We start from the raw sequence: 13098 nt of genomic DNA, 5'->3' as shown, positions 1-13098 counted from the left end.
CAATTACCCTTTAATGTACAAAAAAAAAAAAAAAAAAAAAAGCCAAAGGAAAAAATCCATCAGAATTTGTCATTATGATTGATTCTTGTGCACAGAAGACTGGCAAATCTTTTCCAAAACTTTCATGACTTTTTTTTTTTTTTTTGATCCTTTGCCTTTTTGTTTGATATGCTGGAATAATCTGCATAGTTTTGATATTTAATTCCCCTTATTCTTGTCAATTGGGAGCTTAGATTGGGAGGTTGGCATTTCTTTATTCTCTGTGCAGTTAGGGGTTTCTTCTAAAGCATTTAAATTATGCAGAGCCTAAAATTATTTCAAGAGTAGTTTGATAAGGGTAGTTTGATTTATGGGGAGGAAAAGTAGTGCATGGACTCAAGTCAAGTCCTAGCTCAATGTTTAGATGTTATTTTTTCACTATTTAAAAATATTTCTCTTCCAATTTCTTTTCTCTTCACTGGTTTTTCTCATGCTGAAAATAGCATGTATTTTTTTTCATGGATAGGGCTGCAGTGGATAGCTGAGCAGGATGTTCACTCTGCAAGAGTGCTAGCCCAGAGCACATGGTGGCTGCATTCCAGAACTAGGGGTACCTTTTCCCAAATCACAAATACTCTCTATGTAGTGGTAGTCATATCTGCTGTTACATTTGCATTTTTCACCATGATGAATGTGTGAGCTTAGTAGTTGCTAAGAGTTCTCTAGGTTTTGTATTTCTATGTGGGTTTCTTTTCTTTTGTCTATTTATAATCTTGCTTTTCTAATCTTCAAGAAGGGATATCCAGTGTTGTGGGCCTTTTTTTCAATCTGTTTATAGCATATTCCTCAATAAATCAGCACCCTTAGCTAGATTAGCATTACTCTGTCCATTTAAGCTTAAATGAGTATACACCATTATGTTACTAACCTAAGGGAATACTCCCTAGTTTTTAGTTCTTTCTGGTGCTTTCTTCTCACCTGTGGGAATGTCTAGTTTTTCAAAGCCATGTAAGCTGAGAGGCATGCTCTTAGAGTTAAACAGAAGTTAACTAAAGAGTTTTCTTTTGTCTGTGTTATAACAAAAGAAGAGCTTTCCCCCTTTTTCAGCCTAATTGAGTTTATTTCACAGTGAAGTCACAAAGGATCTGGTTTATTTCCCATCTGAATGGAAACTTTGGGTCATGAGTTCTTTTATTCTTCGGAGCACCCTTCCAGCATCTATCTTAAGTGGGAAAGAACTTTGGGCAGATGTTCCCATAATTGACGTCATGATCACAAATCAGATGAAAGTCATGATAAAGATTCCTTTGGCCTCTTGCATTTTTCCTGTGTTGGAAAGGATTCATTTCACTTGACATACCATTTCTTCCTTGTGTCTCCATGTTGGCTGAAGACCCATGTTTATTGATGTTCTTGGGGTGAGTTTCTAAGATCCAGTTTAAATCAATGCCCTCTTGGGAACTTTAGATTTCTGTTCTCCATTCATTTTCAAAGACATGTGCTGGGTACTCTCAGCCGTATTTGGCAATTCCTTGCTGTCTGGTAGTCATCACTGCCTATGTCTCTTTCCTTCTATGAAAATGGCAGTCTAGGAGGGGGATATATACCCATCCCATTGTTTTTCCTATTCCATGCTTAAGCATCTCAAAGTATTCTTCAAAGGTAAGTCAGAACTATCTTTGTGTTAATGGATAAAATTGGTAGTCTGAAATGACATTGGTTTTTCCTTTTTAGAGTGAAACCTCTGCCCATTTTCTTTAGGTTAATTTGCTTCCTCAGTTATTACCAAAGAAATAAAAGATCGATTCTACAGAGTAGGCCTGATTCCCTGGGTATATAAATTCTAGAAAAAGAACTGTAAAGGTATACATAAGGCTAAGACATCATTACTTCTCTGAAGAGAACGAGGGAATGGGTCAGGAAAAAGATAAGGGATACATTTTGTTTCACCAAACACGACTGTATTGTTTGACTATTTTACAATGAGAATCTGTTACTTACAAAATAATTTAAGTGGACACGATTTTAAAAATTATTCAGTGTTTTCTGAGTATTTCAGGACATCTCTCACTTTTCTGCCTCTTGGCTTGAGTATGGCAGTGGCAGGGGAGTGGAGCTAAAATCCTGATTAATGTGGAAGTATTCGTGTTTCTTTACCATTTTTAGCAAGAGATGGCTTCCAGTTGGAGGAAGGTGTTGTTGTTCTGTAAATAGAGCTGTGAAATATATCTTACTTGTCATCATCTTACTATTCTTTGGCCTCTCGCTAGACATCACCATAAAGTCTGTAGATCCCTCTTCAGATGTTATCTGTTGAGCCTTTACTGAGTAAGATCATGTAGGACTTTATTTTTGATTTCTTAGAAGTTCAGGGAGTGTTTGTGTCTAATTGTTTTTTCAGGCAGTCTATGTAAATGGAAATTAATTTTTCAGCCAGAGTGCTCCATCTTAAGAAGTATTATCCAGGTTTACTAAACACCATGTTATCACTTGATTTAATGTCAAATACCTGAACCTGAATCATTGAAGGAAAGTCCAAATAGTAACACCAAATTTGAGACAGCTGAGGTTGCATTTAAAACTCCTAGCTGAACAGAACAAATAATTCCAGCCTGTTCTTGAATTAATGTGTCAGGGGCCTGTATGACTTAGCACATATGAGGGAAAAGTCACCAAATAAACTATTCAACTGTTGTTGATTCTTATGAATAGAAAATATACTGAGCACTGTTAAGTCAGATGTGAATATTACGGCCCTTTAACCCATCAGCCCAATGGAGTCCATTGTATTTGACATGGGACATGGAAGAAATTTTAATTTACCCTTAGACAGGAAAGTGAAGGAACATTCTCTTCTTCAGCCGTTAAAAGTTGGCTCTGTATTTTTCTTTGTTGGCTCTTGTAAATTGGGTTTTTTTCAGCATCCTATACTTATTTTTGGCTATATATATATATATATATATATATATATATATATATATATATAAGCCATAATCTGGGGATCGCTGGGTGGTGCAGCGGTTTAGCGCCTGCCTTTGGCCCAGGGCGCGATCCTGGAGACCTGGGATCAAATCCCACATCAGGCTCCCAGTGCATGGAGCCTGCTTCTCCCTCTGCCTGTGTCTCTGCTTCTCTCTCTCTCTCTCTGTGACTATCATAAAAAAATAAAAAATAAAAAAAAATAAAAAATAAAAAAATAAAAAGCCATAATCTTTATTAAAAATACAGTTCAATTCAGAAATAGGGCAGTATTAAAAATTATTTCAGTCACCAGATTACCATAGTCATAAATTAATTTTGAAGATCCTAATTTTAGTGCTAGATGGCACCCAAGAGACCATGTTGTATCTGACCTCCTGGGGTTTTTTTCTATAATGATTTCTAGAGGTGAAGTAATGACAAAGCAAGTCTCACTTTCAAATACGGTACTTTTTGGGCAGCCCGGGTGGCTCAGTGGTTTAGCGCTGCCTTCGGCCCAGGGCATGATCCTGGAGACCTGGGATCGAGTCCCACGTCAGGCTCCCTGCGTGGAGCCTGCTTCTCCCTCTGCCTGTGTCTCTGCCTTTCTCTCTCTCTGTGTCTCTCATGAATAAATAAATAAAATCTTTTAAAAAAATAGGGTACTTTTTTATATCTAATATGAAAATAGTGATAATTTAGGTTTAAGATGGGAGTCCATAGATGCTTGTTTACTTTTTCTCTTTAAATCTGTTCTGGAAGAAAATGAATAAGTATACATTATTGTTATTTTATACGCACACACACATATTTTAATCATTATATGTTTTTAATTACTTAACTTGTATTGGCCTCCATACATTAAAATTCCTATATGTATTTAACTGTCATACCAATCATATGACAATTAGGTACTGTTGTGCTCATTTTTAAAATGAAGAAACTGAGGTTTAAGAACATTACATGACCTGCCTTGAGGTCATTTAACTGGTGGTATGTGGTAGATCCATTTCCATTCCAGATCTCAAGCTTTTAATCACTGTTTATAAAACTCTAGCCAGTGCCTTTATAAGTTTAAACATTACAACATTCTAAAAGTGTCAAAATAATGGAACCACAGCAATGGTGAATGATGCCCTTTCTTGTAGATAATTTTTTTTTTCTGTATTCTGAGCTGTTCTCCTATTAAGCCTTCGACCTATCTTCATCCCAGTGACGCTGAAGCTGGAATCCTACAGAATCAGCTGTACTGGCTGATGGCAGATGCATTTTGGGTCAAGGTGGCAGCCAATGCTTTTTGTGTCCCCCCGCAGCTGTTGAGACAATATGAATCTGTGCGGTGGAGGTCTGCCAAGTTAGACTCGCAGCTCCTCATTATGCTTCGGAACTCACACTTTCCACAAACCTCCTGCCCTGCAGCGGCTCACATCAGTGCATTGCTATGTCAGGCTGAATAATTCGCAGCATTTAGCACTTAAATTGGCTCATTGCAGACAATCCAATTAGAATAAAGTCTATTATCGTTTTGGTACCTTGGAATGAAATGGAGTGTTTAAGCGATGAACATGCCACGTTGCTGGCAGTTGCTCCATGTCTAACTCATCGTCTTGCAGGTCCTTAGTGTCTTGCTTAAAACGACGCCCTGCCTTGGTGTGAGCCATGTATACGGTTTCTTAACACACCTGTCTTATGCAAGTTTTCTTTTGATATGTCAGTATTAGGAGACTCCTTAGAGCTCAGCAAACACCTCTTAAAATCTTAGTTACATGTCCTGCCAACAAGGAACATTGAGTTAAGGTTGCTTTTCAGACTGAAGTGAAGAACCTAAACAGACCTTGATGAATGAGGTGGTAATATCCTGCAAGGAACAGACCATGCAGCTTAGAAATCAGTAAAATGGAAGTTTGCAGCAGGAAGGAGTTTATGGAATTCTTGCTTCCCCCTCTGCTCCCATAACTTGGCCAGTAATAAGTGAGAGAAGGGGGAGGAAGGGGGTCAAGGCAGCATGGTAGAAATCATCCAAGAAAGAAGCTGAACAAAAAGTCCCTGCATTGAGTCCAGGATGGATGATGGTTTCTAGATGTGGTGTGGTGGGTTTGTGAGCAATAATTTTGATGTGAGGGTGAAAGTGGGATGTTTTGGGGAGACTAACTCAGAAAGAAACAATCAGTTGTTCCTTACTGGTGTATTAAGGACATAGATACATTTGGGCTGGTCAGATTTATAAATTAGGGGGAAAACAGTGTTCAATGGGTATTTATTTATTTATTTTAATTACTCTAAGATGCATCATGCTGTTCTGAAAATAGCACTGCATTCCACACCTGGATTTGATATTCAGCTGCATCATTTTCTAGTTGTGTGACATATCAACTAGAGATACACCAATTAATTTTTTTTCAAACTTCATCTATAAATGAATGGAACGTCCCCTGGACAAGTAGTAGCGAGGGTAGGAGGTAGTATGTAAATGTCACCTGCATTTAGTAAAATCTGTAAATGTTGACTGTTTATTTCAGTTATGTGCACAGAAATCACATGGATAAAGAAGGTGCTTGGAACAGCTTCCTCTGCCCCTTTAAGGTTTTGAAAGGATTGTATTTGAAAGGATCATGAATGGATTGGGGGCCAGGGGCTGGAAATGCCCTTGCCATGCCATGAATATAGTGGTGATGTAAACCATGTCCCTCTACCTCTCCTTCCTTTTTTGTCTACCATACATTTTATATAGCTAGCCAACTGATCCTCATTGATTTCTTTTACACTGTGAGTCAAAAAGGCTACCTCATTTCCTGGGGAAAGAGTGGTTCTGTAAATATCCTTTTATCCATCTGTAAATGCTATTAATGACTTCTTGAGATTTCTGTGGTTTTAAGAATTGAACCAGGGAATCTCTGCAGTCTGCTCCCACAGGGTAGGAGGTGAGTTGGTTTTTAACTCGGTTCCCAGTGGAGGAAATGCTCCCAAAGGTCAGGATTGCTGCTTGTAATGCTTGTGATGGCCTGCATGCGAAGTTCCATGCCTGATCTAGACTCAGTGGTGTCCTCAGTGAGCACAGCTTTCCAGCTGCAAAGGGAGCATTGCATGTTGCTTTTCCATGGAGTCTAGCCATCAGATAATTGCTTGTCTCCTGCTCCATTCCAAGTGCTGTGTGGAGGGCTGGTGACGCAAATGTGGTTGATCGTGTATGGTGGAATGGGGGGTGGTTTTGGCCTCTCCAGAATTAAGAATGTGACATTAGTAGCAGAATATCTAGACAATGGTCTAAGGGTTGCTCTCTGTTTATGTTGCAACAAATAGAAAGCAAATAAAAAGCCAGACAATATGCAGATTCATTTATTGATAGACCTAGTTGTCTACTAACCTACAATTAAATTAATTAAACAAGGAAGCTGTTAGACTCAGGTGGCTCTAATCTCATGGCAGCCTACATCACAAACCATATCTTAAGCCGGTAAATGCCTCAAGGTGAAATTGACACCCGAGGACAACCAGTCATAAGGGGCCGACAAAGCTGTAAGCCATGGCTAATCAATAGTTTCCTAACTACTTCCTCCTTTTCTCTCTCTCCCGGGTCACTTTCCCCAACACCTGTTAATGGATTGCTCCTAACCACTTCTGGTTTTGTGTGTTCCCATTTGAATGAACTTTTGCTCAAATACACTCTTAACGTTTGTCATATGCCTCAGTTGGTATTTGTACAAGCTGCTCTCCACGTGGTTTATGAAAGCAGCATTTTTAAAGCAAAAGTGCTTCAGAAGATGGATGAAAAGTTGTTACCCATGCTTCCCTTCACCCATCCGTCTTTCCCTCAGCAGTCTGTCATTAGCACAGGGGCACAGTCGTCTTCCTGGGGCCTGCCTTACAAGCAATCACCAATAGTTGCTGTCTATTAATCCTATTAGTTACCCCTGAGGAGATGAAAAAAATTTGTCACATGGTGATACACTGGCATCCCAGGCACCAGTTAGGACATTCTCTTGAGTCTTGCCTAGGACAGGATGTGCTGTTAGTGTGGAACTCAGCTATGTTCCAGCCATAGGTAGTCTCAGGAGGTGTGGTGATCGCTATCTCTGTGGTGAGAGAGGGAGATATTCCCTTGATGACAAGATGAGTATGTGTCTTCCCACCCCCCACCCCATGAGGAGATAATGACACATGCCTGGATACGTCCACACATCTCAGTTCTAGAACATCTCCCTCTTGTCAGATATACTTTCCACAATATTTCCAACACTGTGCCTATGGGAGGCCATGTCTGGAGATGCTCTGCATCTTTCATCATATACTCCTTTTTTTTTTTAAATTTTTATTTATTTATGATAGTCACACAGAGATAGAGAGGCAGAGACATAGGCAGAGGGAGAAGCAGGCTCCATGCACCGGGAGCCCAACGTGGGATTCGATCCCAGGTCTCCAGGATCGCGCCCTGGGCCAAAGGCAGGCGCTAAACCGCTGTGCCACCCAGGGATCCCCCATCATATACTCCTGTTGTGAGTGTGTGTGTGTGTGTGTGTGTGTGTGTGAGAGAGAGAGAGAGAGAGAGAGAGAGAGAGATTGATTGTTGCAGGATCCAAGGAGAGGCTTCCTTTCCAACAGGCTCAGGGGCTTGCACTTCCATCTGGAACATGCATCCCTCTCCTCCGTCCACCTCTGCCTCTACCACCAACTCATGTAATTTGCTCCTTCACTCCATTCTGGTCGCTCTTCCAACTTTACCTTCCCAGGGTGACCTACAAATAAGCCTCTGTGACACAGAAATTCTGTCACATACTATTCCTTTCTCCCAGCTTCCTTTAATTTTCTTCAGAAAAATAATCCCACCTGCCATTGTTTTCAGATTCCTCCATTAGAACTTAACCCTTTGAACCCTGTTGTTTTCTTAGTGCTAGAGCTTAATAAGAACTAATGAAAATCTATTAAGTTCACTAATGCTTACATATCACGTCAGTCTTTTTTCATTAATTTGAGCCCTTTAAACTATTTGTCCCTTTCCCCAATCATCACACAACTAACCTCTGTCTTACAGGTTTGCAGCTGGAGGCCCTGGCTTTGTAATAGTGCAAAGAGTAGACTTAAAGATAAATGATATGTGCTGTTCTCACGTATTTTTTATGTGCTGAGTGAAGTCAAGTGTTTTCCCAAAAGGAGAGACCTCATACTGTAGCTGTCTGTTTCTTACTGATGTTCCCTTGAGGAGGAATGTATAGACACAGCCTGCAATAGATTGGTAATGATCTGCTTATATACTACTTGCAATATCTTTTTCAGGAACAAGCAAATACTATAGGATGGCGAGGGGGTTCCCATATAGAAAACGAGGCATTTGGTGTCAAAATAGTGTATAAGGAGTGGTGCCTGGCTGGCTCGGTAGGTAGAGCATGCGCCTCTTGATCTCAGGGTCCTGAGTTCAAGCCCCATGTTGGTTTAGAGATTACTTAAAAAAAATGTGGGGAGATGCAATTAAATTTTTTAAAAGGGTAAAGTTGTTAGATAATATATTTGGATGATTTTCTATATTTTTCCTTTAAAAATGAAACCACAACAAGAATATCTTACCATCTAATTAAGTTTTCATCTGACAAATGCATAAGAGCGGAATGAGTATTATACCTATTTTACGGATTAGAACCTGAAGCTTAGAAAGGTAAGATGAAGAGCACTTGGGTGGCTCAGTTGTTTGAGCATCCAATTCTTGATTTCAACTCAGGTCATGTTCTCGGGGTCCTGAGTTCAAGCCCCATGTTGGGCCCCACGCTCAGCAGGGAGCCCGCTTGAGACTCTTTCCCTCTGCCTCTGCCCCTGCATGCATGCTTACAAGGTTTTTCTCTCTTTCTAAAATAAATAGATAAATCCTAATAAAAAAAGGTAAAATGGTCTATGTAAGTCTCTAAACAGGAATTCCAGCCACGTTCAAATTCCATGATGTATGTTTTTTGTTTCATCATTGTGTTATGCAATGAAATAGCATGGAGGGGGTGTATGGACTGCTAATATTATCAAGGAAACTCTTCATCTTTGAAAATAACTAGTAAGCATCTATTTCTATCATACTGTTTTGCTCCAAGACAGTTTTGTGAAATGTTTCGAGGTCTCTTTAAGATATCCTGTAGTAGCTCTTATACTGCAGGAAGTTAGGGCTTTTATCATCCTTGGATCTTCTTTTTCCTTTACTTCCTTTATTCAAAATTTATGCTTCCTATTGGGCTTACAAAAGGCTGCTGCTTCTGTGTGTTCTCTCTGTTGTGGACTCAAGTTGGCTGGAAAACGGGATGTCCACTGCACATTTGCACAGGATCTGGGGTTCACACAGATTCTGACCTGGATTTCCAGGTCTTGCCGTCTACTGCTTCTGGATAAGGCGAGTCCAGATTTGGAAACTCCATTCTGTCCTGCCTGTAAGTAGCCTATGAGGAAGGAAATGGAGTTTGTAAAGGACAAAGAGCAGGTTATTGTTCTTAATAGGAGGCGACAGGAAGAACTGTGATTTTTAGCATATTCTAAGTAACTTACATTGAAGAGACAGAGAAGGGGATGAAACTTCAAAACATCTTGATTAAAAAGCATGGGCTTAGGAATGCCTGGGTGGCTCAGTGGTTGAGTGTCTGCCTTTGGCTCAGGTCATGATTCTGGGGTCCTGGGATCAAGTCCCACATCAGGTTCCCCTGCAGTGAGCCTGCTTCTCCCTCTGCCTCTGTCTCTGTACCTCTCATGAATAAATAAATAAAATATTTTAAGTATGGGCTTAATTACAATTTGGATAACTTGTTGAGTGTCTCCTCTAAGCCTGGTATGTGCTAAAAAGCAGCATCTGGCAATAAACAAGATGGCTTAAGGAGTTTACTGTCCAACAGGGAAGACAGCTATTGAAGAAGTAATTACTAGTTTTGGAAGTGATGTCAAGGTGAAGTGGAGGATGAATAAAGGATATGGATAGATACTTTAATGATCTAGGCCAAGGGTCAGCAAAGTTCTTCTGAGAATGACCAGACAGTAAATATTTTAGGCTTCAGGAGCCAGGTCTCTGCTGCAAATACTCATCTTTGCTATGTTAGGACAAAAGCAACCATAAACAGTCAGTGAACAAATGGATGTGGCTATGTCTGTCTGGTATAACTTTATTTACGAAAACAGATAGTGGTCTGGAGTTGGTCTGTGGGTCATAGCTTCATGACCCCTGATTTCAGCTTTTTCTACTTTAATTTCATTGCTGTCGGCAGTACTTCAGCCTTGTCGTTCTTACTCTATGATTTCAACATGGCTCCTTAAGTCTCATAGCACAACCTCCATGGCAGAGGCCAATGAAGGAGTTAAGGGAGGAAACAAAACAACTTTTTCATCATAGGAAGTTTAGCTGACATCCCCTTTCAAGCCCTTGGCCAATGTTGGATCACTGTCCCAACCCTATGCCAGGATCTAGCAGGATCTCAGATTCCTATTGTTGTCTGGCTGGAGCATGACCCACCATTCCTTGGGTTGAGTTGGTTGCTGTTCCAGTAAAATCAGGGTTCTTGGAGTGAGAAGAGAGGGGAAGGCAGATTGTGAGGTAGCCCACAATGTTTCCATAGGAACCGAACTGGTTGCTCTCAGCTTGATCCTCTGACCAGGGACATTGCATCACCTGAAAGCTTTTTGAACTGCACGACGTCATACTTCACGCAGAACTACTGAATCAGAACGAAAACTGCATTTTAATAGGATTTTAACATTAAAATCCTAAACATTAAACATTAAAATCCTAAAATTTTAACATTAAAATTTGAGAAGTGGTGGTCTAAAGGGCCATCCTAAGGATGGTTAACCTGAGATTGGAGAAAGAGTATAATGAATGGTTGCTAGCACCCCCTTGACTTCTGTTCCTATAATGCCATTTTAATTGCAGTTTGTAGTGATATTTCACATTTAAAATCTTAGTACAATTTATGGTTTTGATTGTTCAAAGTAAACCACAGTTATAGAGAGGACCCATCTCATCTCATGCCCTTTTTTTCCCCTCAGCAATCCTGTGTTCATCGTATTAGGAGATTGAAACAAAAGAAAACAAAACACAAAGTCCGGGGGAGTAAAGTCTATTGAACATCATTCTTTTGGGACGCCTGGGTGGCTTCGCTGATTGGGTGTCTGACTTGTGATTTCAGCTCAGGTTATGATTTCATGGGTCATGGGATCCAGCCCTGAGTGGGGCTCCCTGCTGAGCAGGGAGTAGGCTTGGGATTATCTCTTTCCCTCTTCCTCTCTATCCCTCCCGACACTCACGTGCTCTCTCTCTCTCTCTCTCTCAAATAAATAAATAAATCTTTTTATAAAAAAAAAAAAAGTTGGTCTTTCTTACCCATACTATAGTACGTATAGGTGATATGGCATTTTCTTGTCTTTATTTTGCATATAATTCTCCATCATTCATTATGGGCAACTGCATGAGTGCATATGACTGTCAAGTGTCTGGATTCTATTTTTGACTACAGGAAACTCCGGAGTTAAGCAACCAAATTCCATTTCAGAATTCTGTTTCTATTTTTTGTTCTTGTTCATTTGATCTTTTCCATTGGTAGGCACATTAGCTTCCAAAGCATGAAGAATGTTTTTCTTCCAGCTGTATTCTGCTCAGAGTGCTGAGGGCTTCCCCAGGAAATAAAAGCCTGACTAAATGGAAATGTGACTGGCCTCATGGTACATCTTTAGGTCCCAGCCAACAGGTCTTTGCCTGCGGTCATCTTTGTAAGACTTGCAGCACATTCTAAGGCAGAGCTCTCAACTGTCCCTTGGAATTTCATTAACTGGTGTGCTGTTGGGAGCTAAATATGGGAAGAGGCCTATTGAAGACTGTTCCTGCCAGCTGGGCAGGTCTCCCACTTGGCTGTTTGGAGGATAGTTATATCCTGTACTGTTGAAACAGAATGAACTTGGCCACGAGTGTCGGCCAGAAGCCCTCTATCCCATTTATGCGGCCATGCTGGCTGGGTTCTGAGAAGTGCATGATTTCATTTGGGAACTCACTGTGGTTTGCTGCTAACCATCTGAGTCTGCAAAATGATGCCTTTTAAGCATGACCAGGACAAAGTAACCCTGGGGCTATATTTGGTGTGGTTTGTCTGTAAGGTTTAAAGGCTCACTATAGGATTTACTTGCTTTATAAAATTGAGGCCTCCTTTAAAGTTGTGTCATTCTATGGTTTATAAATCGGATTATCTTTCTGTTGTAGTGGTGGTAGCTTAATATTTAATAGAAACTGAGATAAGATTCTTCTGTAAAGATTTCATAAGTGTTTGTTTGGTAAAGTTGTTCATTTTCCCTCTCTCCAGGTGAAGTATACTTTACTCAAAGAGGGATGCCGAATGGGTGTTGGGAAAGGGCTGGTCATGCAGCCATCTGTATATAACTTGGGTGTGTTGTCTGTGTTGGCCACCCATCTGAATGTGAAGGAGAGTTTTCCATGAAGGTATGGAGGAAGACAAATTAGCCAGATGATAGATTACCCACAGTGCCATCCTTTTCCTGCTATAAGGAACATGGAGTGAGAGGTTAAGTGACTGACATACAGTCATGTCATTTATCAGCAGGAGGAGGAAGCAGGGCTGCCTGGCCTTTGGAGCTTGCTCTGATAGCTCACACCTAATTGTTTGAGTCATCCCCCGGTGGTTCTCCTTCTCCCTTCTCTGGGCCTGTGAACCTGCCCTGGACACCTGGGAAGTATGACAACACGGGATACCTAGTTATACCTCCTGAAGAAGGCAGCTTCCCCACAGGAGCTCGTGAAACACTGAGGCAATGTGAGTGTGTTTGTCAGCCACAAAGAATGTGACCATTTTTCACCTCAATTGAATGGAGACTGAAACCCAATCACATTGTCCAAATCACACTTGTTCTTTTGTTTCCATGTCCATTTTGTATCCCTTAATTTTCGGGGGGAAGATTAAATTACATGAATTTACTGAAATAGAAAACATAGTAATTGTCAGACTGCCCATAGAGGGATTTACTTACCTTTCATGGATGGGACCAACATTTCCTAGAATATGTTGCTGAAGTTTATGAGCTTTTAAATGATAGAATGTTGTTTGGGGGTCTCCGTAAAACTAAAGCTTTTCTACCCCTGTGATAATGTGACTTGGAAAGACCATGACACTGGTGGCTTAATTTTTCTTTTTTCATTTTACTTTT

The 13098-nt window shown here is 40.4% G+C and overlaps 1 protein-coding gene and 1 long non-coding RNA gene across 5 annotated transcripts in view; one reads left to right on the top strand and one right to left on the bottom strand.

The window, feature by feature from the left end:
* PTPRG (protein tyrosine phosphatase receptor type G) overlaps window positions 1–13098 on the top strand; it is a 703723-nt gene that overhangs the window by 331532 nt on the left and 359093 nt on the right. The gene's annotated exons all lie outside the window — the stretch shown is intronic.
* Window positions 8797–11390, bottom strand: LOC111091291. Its single transcript, XR_005374836.1, has 3 exons — window positions 11270–11390; window positions 10403–10604; window positions 8797–9344 (listed from the first exon to the last, which is right to left on the bottom strand). It is a non-coding gene; the product is annotated as an uncharacterized LOC111091291 (long non-coding RNA).

The sequence above is a fragment of the Canis lupus genome, chromosome 20, assembly GCF_011100685.1.
Source record: "Canis lupus familiaris isolate Mischka breed German Shepherd chromosome 20, alternate assembly UU_Cfam_GSD_1.0, whole genome shotgun sequence".
Taxonomy (NCBI): Eukaryota; Metazoa; Chordata; class Mammalia; order Carnivora; family Canidae; genus Canis; species Canis lupus.
This window is presented reverse-complemented; position numbering and strand designations above follow the sequence as displayed.